Raw genomic sequence first — 12,441 nt, forward strand, 5'->3', positions numbered from 1 at the left:
GCCCTAGAATAACTAAAACAATATGGAGATAGAAAAAAGTGGTAGGAGGTACTCAATTCTATATTAAGGCTTACTTTACAGCGACAATAATCAAGATAGTGTGGTATTAGCAAAGGAATAGATTTCATAGATCAATGGGACAGAATAGAGAACACAGATATAGACCCACACAAATATGCAGTATATTTGACAAAGATGCTAAAGCAATTTATAGAGGAACAATGGTACTGAAGTAATCTATACTAATAAAAGAGTAATATCCTAATTAGACCAGGAGACCTTCTGGAGACCTTACGGACGTCCTTCTGGACAAAGCCGGGGGCTTGGCTGGCCTGCAAACCACCTCCAAGTGGCCCTCAGCCCCTCACTCAGGCTGGCCACGCCCCCCAGCAGGGACCCTCACCCTGATGGGAGTGTGGCCAGCCTGCAAACAGCCATCAACCCCTTGCCCAGGCCCACCCTGCCCCCAACGGGGATCTTCACCCCGATGGGGGCATGGCCAGCCTGCAAACAGCCATCAGGCCCTCAGCCAGGCCAGCCACGCCCCCAGCAGAGACCCCCACCCTGAAGGGGGTGTGGCCATCCTGAAAATGGCCCTCAGCTCCTTGCCCAGGCCAGCCACACCCCCCAGCAGGGACCCTTACCCCATGGGGGCATGGCCAGCCTGTAAATGGCCATCAGCCCCTCACCCAGGCTGGCCACAACCCCCAAAAGAGACCCCCACCCCGATGGGGGTGTGGCCGGCCTGCAAACCACCCAAGGCCCCTCGCCTAGGCTGGCCCTGCCCCCCAAGGGGACCCCCACTCTGATCCGGGACCCCCTTCAGGGCAGACCAGCTGGCCCCCACCCTTGCACCAGGCCTCTATCTATACTAATAAAAGGGTAATATGCTAATTAGACTGGGAGACCTTCTGGACATCCTCCTGGACAAAGCCATGGTAGTGGGGCCGCGGCAGAGGCAGTTAGGGACGATCAGGCCAGGAGGGGAGGCCAGTTGGGGGTGATCAGGCTGGTGGGGGGGAAGTTGGGGGCGAGCATGTTGGCAGTGGGGGGTAGTTGGGGGTGATCAGGCCGGCAGGGGCGTGCAGTTTTGTGCATGCAGGCTGGCAGGGGGAGCAGTTGGGGGCGAGCAGGCTGGCAGGGTGGGGGAAGTTGGGGGTGATCAGGCCGGCAGGGGAGGAAGTTGGGGGTGATCAGGCCAGCAGGGGGCGGCAGTTGGGGGCAAGCAAGTCAGCAGGCAGAGTGGTTAGGGGCGATCAGGCAGGTAGGCAGGTGAGCAGTTAGGAGCCAGTGGTCCTGGATTGCAAGAGGGATGTTCAACTCCCGGGGGGTCCCAGATTGGAGAGGGTGCAGGCTGGGCTGAGGGACACCCCCCCACTCCGTGCAAAAATTTCGTGTACCGGGCCACTTAGTTAGACATAAATAGGAAAGAAAAAGAATGAAAAAAATTAACTAAAAATGGATTGCCTTGGCTGGTTTGGCTCAGTGGAGAGAACATAAGTCTGCGGACCAAAGGGTCCCAGGTTCGATTGGTCTAGGGCACATGCCTGGGTTGCGGTCTCAGTCCAACGTGCAGGAGGCAGACAACTAATGATTCCCTCTAATCATTGATGTTTCTATCTCTCTCTTCCTCTCCCTTCCTTTCTGAAATCAATAAAAATATATTTTAAAAAATGGATTATGGGCTTAAATGTATACTAACTATAAAACTATTTTTAAAAATAGAAGAAATTTTTTTCTTTATTGTTGCCAGGGCAAAGATTTTGACACCAAAATAAAAAAAAAAGAAATAAAAGAAAAAATGGATAAATTAAACCTCATCAAAATTAAAAAAAACCACAAACTTTTGCTCTGTGAAAGACCCTGTAGAGAGAATAGAAATACCAGGTACAGACTGGAAGAAAAATGTTTGTAAATTAAATGTCCACCAAGGGACTAAGGCCTAGAATATATATTTATGAACTAAAAATAATCAACATTAAAAATCCAATTAAAAAATGGACGAAGACATGCAGAGGACTTTTACTGAAGAGGATATAGAGATAACAGATAATTACATTGAAAAATGTTCAAGTCATTTAGTCATTAGGGAAATGCAACTCATCCTTTCAAAGAAATATTAATACACACTTATCAGACTGGATAAAAACACCAATAAAGGTAATGCCAAATACTGGCAGGGATGTGGAGAAACTGATCACTTATATATTGCTGGTGGGAATGTAAAATGGTGCACTTACTCTGGAAAATAGTTTGGCAGTTTCTTATAAAACTAAGCATGCAATTTTCCTATGCTCCAGCAATTGTATTCTTTGTCATTTATCACAGAGAAGTAAAAACTTATATTCACATACCAACCTGTACCCAAATGTTCATAGCAGCTTTATTCATAACATAAAATCGTTAAATAGCCCAGATATCCCTCAACAAGTGAATGGTTAAATAAACTATGGAATACCTATACTATGGAATATTGCTCAGCAACAAAAAGGAATGAACTATTGTTAATTCAACAACCAGAATGAATCTCTAGGGAATTATGCTGAGTGAATTATGCCAATTCCTAAAGGTTACCTAATGCATGATTCTATTTATATTACATTTCTGAAGTGACAACATTATAGAAATGGAGAACAGATTAGTGTTTGTCAGTAGTTGAGGGTGGGAGGGGGCAGACATGTCTAGTGGGAAGTTCAGCGTGGTTATAAAAAGCCAACACGAGGGTGCTATGGTGATGACACTATTCTGTATTTTGGCTGTGGTGGTGGATAAACAGACAATGACAAATTGTATAGGGCTCAACACACACACATATACAATGAAATGGGCTATTTGAATAAGATCGTGGATTATATTAATGTCAATCCTTGTGTAATGTACTATAGTTTTGCAAGGTGTTACTATTGGGGGAAACTGGGTAAAGGATATGTAGGATTTCTTTCTATTATTTCTCAAAACTTCACATGAATCTACAATTATTCAAATAAAAATTTACTTTAAAAATTGACTAGAGGTACAGGTACATTGTCAGTTTGAGGGAGGAAGATATGTTTGAGTAAATCTATCTATATAAAACCCTAATATATAAATCGACCAAACGGCGGAATGACTGGTGGAACGACCAGTCACTATGACACGCACTGACCACCAGGGAGCAGATGCTCAATGCAGGAGCTGCCCCCTTATGGTCCGTGCTCTCCTACAGCAGGAACACTGCTCAGCCAGAAGCCAAGCTCATGGCTGGTGAGTGCAGTGGTGGTGGTGGGAGCCTTTCCTGCCTCTGAGGCAGCGTTAAGGAGAGGCAAGCCAAGTGCTAAGGAGTGAGCAGGCGGGTGGTTAGGAGTGAGCAGCTGGGTGGTTAGGAGCAAGCAGGTGGGCAGTTAGGAGCGAGGGGTCCCGGATTGCTAGAGGACACAGGCCAGGCTGAGGGACAACCTCCCCTCCCGTTCACAAAATTTTGTGCATCGAGCCTCTTGTTATGAAATAAGAAGGTACATCTTGGTTTTAAAACATGCTAACAGTTCCCATTTCTAGAAATCTTTCATAAAAATTAGTTAAGTCCCGAAGCAGAAAATAGAGGGTAAAAATATTTCTTAAAGTTGGTTTTTGAAAAAGAAAGATGTTTCAGGGTAGAAGACATTGCATGACAAGACGAGTTGAGAGCTGATGTCCTAAACATCACTCATTAGATCAGAGCAGTCAGGTACAAAGTTTGTATCCCCTTGGTAACTTTGCCAATACAATCTTACAAAACACGCTGGAAACCCAAATTTATTCCTCTGAATGGCATTCCCCAGATACCAGAAAATTCCCAGGACCTAACAAAAGCTGAGAAAAATTTCAGATATTATCAATATTCCACACAGAACAGAGAACAACAGCAGAAAGAAATTAAAAACGTTGTAAGGAGTTCATAAACGCAAATATAGAGAATGCTTTGGCCGAACTGAAACAAGTGAAATTGGTGCTGGCTAAATGGCTAGAGAGAAGTAAATAGGAATCTCTCAACTGTGAAATGTGTGAATGTCTTCTGACTGCTCCTCAGACTTCCTCAAAAACCCAGTCTCTATCTGTGCTTTTAAAATTCTGGTCCTGTTCTCATCCTACTTGAATGGCTGAAGGATCTGAGAATAAGAAATGGCATCAATTAAAATTTGTCTAAAATGTGGAAGTTACTGCAAGTACGTATCATAAAATATGAAAGCACTGCAAAGGCTTAAGAGACTCGACAACGTGTCTGTGTCCTTAATAATCTAAAGTCCTGGGCGCAAGTTCCTTTTCCATAGAAAATATCTGTGTATTCTTTTAGTCAATTTCGCCTCGCATCAAATAGCATTTTTAACTCTTGTGACAAAGGCTCATTTATCTCCCAGTGATTTGACAGGTAGCTTTCTTCTGGGCAGTAATTAGGTAGGCATTGCTGACCCATTTCCAGTCGGGGCTCCCAGTGCTTCCTTAAGAAGGTTCTTCTAACTGCAGCACCAGGAAAATGGTGCCAACTTTATCATTTGAGTGCTAAAGGGAACATCTGCCATCAACAACGGAGTTGTAGCATGTTAGAAAGCAGGGCAGGCTTCACGGACTTGCGCCCTGTGTAATCACACAAGGCCCCTTACTCAAAAGGGCCTGCACTTGGTTTAATCCTCTGCTCTCACTGTTTTGAAATTCTTAGTAATTTGTGAACAAGGAGTGCATTCAGGCTTTTGACATTAATCGATTTTTCATAGATACTCTTTTATCAGGTTGACTAAGCTCTTTTCTATTCTGGTTTAAGAGTTTTCTGTTTTGTTTTGTTTTTAATTATGAATAGATGAGGTTTGTCAAACCTCATTTGTATCTATTGATATGACTATAGAATTTTGTTCTTTAAATTGTACTTGCTCATGGTGTTTTTATATGTTGTTGGAATTTGTATTTTGTTGAGGACTTTCTGTCTGTAGTCATAAGGGATATTGGCCTATAGTTTTCTATTCTTATTATATCTTCATTTGGTGGTTTTTTATTAAATAACGAGTTGGGAATTGTTCTCTGCCTACCTAAAATTTAGAGGAGTTCTTACATTACCAGCATTATTTTCCCCATAAATGAGTCATAGTATTCGACAGGGCAACCATCCAGGCCTAGGCTTTTTATCTTGAAAACTTTTAAATTAATAATTCAATTTCTTGTTATTTTTCTTTCAGAAGTTCCATTTCTTTTTGATTCAGCTCCAGTAATTACTCTCTTTCTAGGAATTTTTCTAATTAATTTAAGCTATATATATATTACTCCTTTATAATCCATTTTATTTCTCAAAGGTCAGTAGTAATCCTTCTGTTATTCTTAATTTTAGTAATTTGATTTTTTTCACTCTCTCCCTCTTTTATTTTTACAAAATAATTAAAGGTCAATATTATTATTCTTTTCAAAGAATCCACTTTTGCTTTCATTGGTTTTCTCTATTGTTTTTCTGTTTTCTAGTTCATTGGTTTTCATCCTAATTTTTACTATTTTCTTCCTCGGGTTAGTTTTGGTTTAGCTTGTTCCTCCCCCCCACTCCCCCCACCCCAACCCAGTTTCCTAATGTGGAAGATTAAGTTATTGATTTTTATATCTTTCATCTTTTCTAATATAGACATTTATATATTTTTATATATTTATATATTATTTCCCTATAACACTGCTTTAGATTAATACTATAAATTTTGATATGTTGCATTTGCCTTTTCATTAAGTTAAAATATTTAAAAATATACATTGTGATTTACTGTTTGACCAATGGGCTCTCTATAAGTGTGTTAACTGGTTACCAAATATTTTCTAATTTTATTCTAATTCCGGTATAATTTCACTTTGCTCAGAAAATACTTTTTTTATGATTCCAGTTCTTATAAATATATTGAGATGTATTGAGACTTTTCTATGGGCTAATTTATATGCTAACCTGGTGAATGTTCCACATTTACTTGTAATGAATTATTCTCTGGTACCACAGTGGAGTGTTCTATAGATGTAAGTTAATGTAACTGTTAGTCTTATTCATTCTTCTTATCATTACTGTTTTTCTGTTTAACTATTCAATCAATTACTGAGAATGGCTATTGAAGTCTCCAACTTATTTGTTATATTATCACCTCCATTTAATTCTTTTAATTTATTGCTTTATGAATTTTGTGCTTTGTTTTTAGATGTGTTTTTATTTGGAATTGCTTTATCTTCCTAATGAATTTACTATTGTTTTCATTATAAAACATACCTCTTTCTTTTTATTAACATTTTAAAAAATTCAAGTAAATTGTGACTCATATTAGTAAAGTCACTTTAGGACTATTATGGTTAATATTTTATAGTGGATCTTATTTCATTCCTTTACATTCAACAAGTTTGTGTACTTGAATCTAAAGTGTGAATAGTCCCACAACCATTAATGTTCAGTGTATCAGAGTTCTCCAGAAAATCAGGACAAATAGGATGTCTATCTATCTATCTATCTATCTATCTATCTATCTATCTATCATCTATCTATCATCTTTCTGTCTATCTATCTATCTATCTATCATCTATCTATCTATCTATCTATCATCTATCTATATATTTATTTGTATGAAAAGAGACATACAGATTATGATTATTACAATAGCTTTATTAACTTGAAAGAATGTCACAATGGCACAGTGCACTTACTTTATTATAAAAATATTGGCTTACATGAATATGAAAGCTAGCAAGTCCAAAATTTATAGATGGGAAACCCAGGACAGCTAGTGGTGCAGATGAAGTCCCAAGGCAGTCTGCTAAAAAATTCTCTCTCTATTTTTTAAAAATATGTTTTTATTGATTTCAGAGAGAGGGAGAGAGAGAGATAGACACATCAATGATGAGAGAGAATCATTGATTGGCTACCTCCTGCCTACTCCCTACTAGAGATTGAGCCTGCAATCCAGGCATGTGCCCTGACTGGGAATCGAATTGTGACCTCCTGGTTCGTGGGTCGATGCTCTAACATTGAGCCACACTGGTTGGGCTAAAAAATTCCCCCTTATTTGGAGAAACTGGTCTTATTCTATGTAGGCATTCAACTGATAGGATGAGGCCTACCCATATTATGGATGGCTGTGCTATGCAGTGAATCATAAAAACACATATGGTATCTGTCTTTGTGGAACCTATAGAACAGAGAGAGGGTGAAGCAGATATGGGGGACAAACAAACATGCTTAGGAAGTCAAGCACATTATGTTGAAAAAAAAATGAGGTATTATGAAATCCTATGAAGGGACCTGACTCATTATGGAACATCCAGGAAGTCTATTTTAAGAAAAAGCCATGTGAGTTGAGAGCTGACAGCTGAATAAGAATTAGTAGGAAAAGTGGGTTGAACAGAATATTCCAGGCAGATGGACAAAAGGACAAATGCAAAGAGAGAGTATGGTATTCTAAAAGTTGCAAGAAGTTCTAGGGGTTGAAGAAGAAAATGAATTGGGGAGAGTGAGTGAGTAATAATACCTTTATTTTTAAAATATCACTTTTGCCAGGTAAAGAATGAACTAATATGAAGCAAGAATCAAAGTGGTGAAAGCCATTATTAGCTAACTATTAGACTGATCCAAGCAAAGGCTGAAGGTAGGTGAAACTGAGGGTGGAGTTATTAAGATAAGAAGGCAGTTTTGAGAGATATTTAGAAGGTGATATCAACAACACATGAAAAAGTATTAGCTATGATGGTGAGAAACTAGGAGTGATCAGGGTTAAATGCTACATTAATGACTTGTACAATTATACAAATTACTAGAGGCCCAGTGCACGAATTCATGCACGGGTGGGGTCCAGCTGGCCTGACCTCAATCAGGGTGGATCAGGGCCGGGCCTATAGGGAGGAGGAGATGGCAGGAGGTTGGCTGGCTGGCCTGCCCCAATCAGGGCCCGATCAGGGTGGCTCCGACTGAGGGAGGGGCCGTGGGCGATTGGCCGGCCACCCTGCCCTCGATTGGGGTGGAAGAGGCTGATCAGGGGCAGGGCCAGCCAGGAGGGAGGGGTTATGAGAGGTTGGCTGCTGGCCACACCCCCTGATCCAGCCGATTTGCTGGCTGCAGTGGGCATCATAGCGACTGGTCATTCTGGTTGTTATGGTGTTCCAGTCGCTGGCTTTTTATATATATAGATGGCTTTCCTCATTAAGATATGTAACCTTGGATAAGAAACAGTTTTGAAAGGAAGATTATCTACTGAGAGGTGGGTTATCCAGCCTCATGTGCAGAATTATTAGTGGGTCTTTGTAAAGGTCTCCCCCCACACAAAAATAATGATTGCTGTCGACCTAGTGCTTTCATTCTCTATTTAAGAATTAAAGTGAGAGCTTTAATTCCTTAGTTAATAACTTAGTCACCATCTGTCAAATGCTAAACACATAGGGACTACTTCCATTTAACCAGCAACTCTTTATTTATAACTGAGGTTGAATGTGCTTACTAGTTTAAGATGCTCTCCTGAGATTAGGTTATAATCAAGGAGAGTAGGGAATCAAAATAATAGTTTATGGCCCTGGCTGGATGGTTCAGTTGATTGGAGCATCCTCCCATACATGAAAAGGATATGGGTTTGATTCCTGGTCAGGGCACATACCTACGATTCATGTTCAATCTCTGGTCAGGGTGCATACAGGAGGCAACTGATCGACGTTTCTCTCTCAAAAAAAAAAAATCAATAAAAACATATCCTTGGATGAGGATTAAAAAAAAAAGATGGCTTATGAAAGAAATATGTATATATTTACATATATATACACTTATATATATGTAAATGCAGACCTTTTCTTTATAATTTCAATGTCATCATTTTGGTTTTTATCCAGCATTATGGATAAATGACATAATTCTGAACTTTGGGTTTTCAAAAAGTCATATCAGTATCTCCATGCTCAGGGCACCCATAAATTTTATAATTATCCCTTCTTTATTTTAGTCCAAGTAATGCCATTATTAAAGAGAATAAATGTGAGTGCATTAAAAAGTAATTTATTAAGCACATTTATTAATCCTCATATTTCTTATTACAAACTGCCTAGATACAGAAAGTTTCACACTTGAACTTATTATGCTACATTGATTTAAAAGATATCACTTCCAATAAAAACTAAAAAACCTCAGAGAGTATTTTGGGAAAGGGAGCATTCTTTATTGATCTTGTGACACAAGACATATCAGTTCTCATGTATCTCGTTTATTCTTAAGTATGTCTCTATTAATAATGTAAAGTGTTTGATGGAAAGTGCTTCATAAATAGATTCTTCCAATTCTGAATCAATATCTTCACTTAATTTTTTCTCTGTTATTGATATTCAATGACAGAATAAAATTCTGTATGGATCAAGGACATTTCCTTACAAATATACCAGTGTTGGAAAGCTTACATTATATCATATGACTTTAGACTAAGAGCAAAAATAGATACCTTTTGCTATGTTTTTTAGTTCTACCTCTACATCTCACCTTGCCTCTATTTTTTGTCTCGTAAACTCTCTTAAGGTTGACAACTGCTTATGCAACTGTTCTCTCAGAGACTTTTGTAAATATCATTGAGACACTTTTCTGGCTGTGAAAAATGCTTTGGGTGGCTGCCTAGCCTGGTCTCATTAATATGCATCCGCATTGCCCTCCTGTGACAGGCAGCAGAGAAAATACAGAGACAGGAGGGTGGGGGATTAAATAATGTGAATTTTCCTCTGGTGACAAGAAGATGAATCAAATAACCACAGTGGTCTCTGAATGTCTATTTTTATTCCTCATTTTGGGAATTTCCCTAGCAGGTAAGGCAAACCAGAAAATATAGAAAATTTATTGATACTGAGGTCAATTTTTCACAGAATGGGTATAAGATTTACCCTTGATTTCTGAATAAGGGAATATTTTAAAAAAAGAAAAGTACAAGTACTTAAATACTTAAACAATAATTTTTGTTCAATGTTGAAGAAGATAATTGAAAAGCTTTACTGATTGGAAACTTTGGCTCTTACAGTTCATTGTACCCTTATCAAGTATATTTGTTCTCGTTCTTGATGTTAACATTAATTCCTTTCATAAATCGTTGCTTTTATCATAACTTACTTATTTAAAAAATTTTGGTTCTCATTAAATGGGTCTATTGAGTTTGGAAAGACAATTTGAAGAGCATTATATGGCTGCATTTTTCAAGGTAAATAAAGAGAAAAGTTGTATTAGAATCAAGATAGTGTAAGGGCTAGAAACAGAGACTATAATATTAATTGCGCTTCTACAAGACATACTCAGAGATCACTCTTAAATAATACTTTGTTGCTCAAAGCAACTGACTGTGGGTCCATCCTTGAGGAAAGGGAAACCAGATAAGACTGAGTCAAAGCATAGGGATAAGATCTCCACAGAAATCAAGGGCTATTCTTTGTACCTATATACTAGGTGTACCGGTTAATAATTCGGATTTTGTAATCAAAGAAAACATGATAATTTCAAGAGAAACATCAAAAGTGCTTTATTCAAAGTAATGTCCATTGCTAGCTGCACATTTCCCCCATCTTTCAGGTAATTTGTGGATACCATCCAATAGAACTTTTCTTGTTTTGAGGCAAACCATTCAGAGACCCAATTTTCCACTTCTTCATATGTTTTGAAGTGCTGCTCAGAAAGTGCATGTGCCATCAATCAGAACAAGTGGTAATCTAAAGGAGCAAGGTCTGGTGAATACAGCAGGTGGGTTAATACTTCCCAGGCAAGATCTTTTAATGTGTCTTTAACTGGTTTTGAAGTGTGTGATGGTGCGTTATCATGAAGCAAAATTACTTTGCCGTGTCTTCTGGCCCATTCTGGTCGTTTTATGATAAAAGCGTGGTTCAAATTGATTATTTGTTGTCAGTTGTGATCAGTATTAATGGTTTCACCTGGTTTTAGAAGCGCATAATACACCACACCTTCCTGATCCAACCAAATGCAGAGCATTGTCTTCTTTCCGAAGTGATTTGGCTTTGCAGTCATTGTTGATGGTTGACCTGGATTAACCCATGATTTTGTGCATTTGGGATTCTAAAAATCAATCCACTTTTCATCACCAGTCACAATTCAATGCAAGAAAGACTTTCTTTCATGCTGTTGAAGCAACATTTTACTGATGACTTTTCGGTTTTCCATTTGTCTTTCATTCAGTTGATGTGGCACCCATTTTCCTTCCTTTAAAATCTTTACCATTGCTTGTAAATGATTGGAAATTGTTTGCTGAGCAACATTTAATCTTTCTGCAAGTTGTTTTCGAGTTTGACATGCGTCTTCATCCAATAATGCTTGTAATTGTTGGTCTTCAAATGTTTTTGGTTGACCTGGACGTTCTTTGTCTTTCACATCAAAATCATCACCTTTAAAGCATTTAAACCAGCGTTCACAAGTATTTTGAAATGGAGCATGTTCACCATAAGCTTCCCGAAGTATTCAGCAGCACTTTTCTTCAAAATAAAGTAATATATTAAAACTTCCCGCAAATGCTCATTTTTTTGGCACGAAATTTGACATTTTTAAGTGTAAAAATATCTATGATGTTAACACCTTCAGAAAATTTGACATATGAAGTTTTGAAGTTTGTTGTCAATACAACAAAATAGCATACATATCAAATTGCATATACATATATCAACATATGTGTAACTCCATCTATTGAAAAAAATCTACATTATTAACTGGTACACCTAGTACCATCCGTCTTTCTATCTGTCCATCCATTCATTATCTACTTATTAATAATTGTTCTATCAACTATGTGATGGAATCCATTATTTAAAAGAAACAAAGGGACACAAAATGTAAAATAGATCCAAATTGTCAAGATAGAGCCTCAAGATTCTTGTGTCCTAACTTCAAGGATTCCTCTATACTTGGCTTTTCTGGCATCTTTTCTGTTCAGAAAGACATGCAGAATTACATAGAACTCGGTAACTACTGCTGAGTCATTTCTGTAATATGAAAACCCATTACTGACTTCTTCCCTATGCATTTAGAGTTAGGCTTTGAAAAATTTTGATGGAGAAGAGAGAATTCTGTTCCTATCTTTGTGGTTACATCTCTTCTGGCCACTTCTTTCTTTTCTGATTGGCTAGAAATTTCCTAGTTTGTAGTTGATGAGATATCCCCTCTTCCACTCCTAGTATATGTCCTGCTGAGATTTACTTATTATTATTCATGTCAAAAGCTTCCGACGAATGACTATTGTCTTAATTTAACTGATCTCAGCTGCGTGGAGGAAAGAAATCTTATTGTGTGAAATAAAACAAAATTATTACTGGCTTACTTTGTTTCCTATTCTGGGATATTTGCCTCTTAAAAATGCAATTCCTGAATCTTCCCTCATAATATTTATGTGAGATTGCAAATTGAATTTCAGGCATGGCAATGTTTTAGATATATTTAAAATCTCACACCACAGGTGTTTGCCAATTCAACTTACT

Source organism: Myotis lucifugus, unplaced genomic scaffold (assembly GCF_000147115.1).
Source record: "Myotis lucifugus unplaced genomic scaffold, Myoluc2.0 scaffold_281, whole genome shotgun sequence".
Classification (NCBI taxonomy): domain Eukaryota; kingdom Metazoa; phylum Chordata; class Mammalia; order Chiroptera; family Vespertilionidae; genus Myotis; species Myotis lucifugus.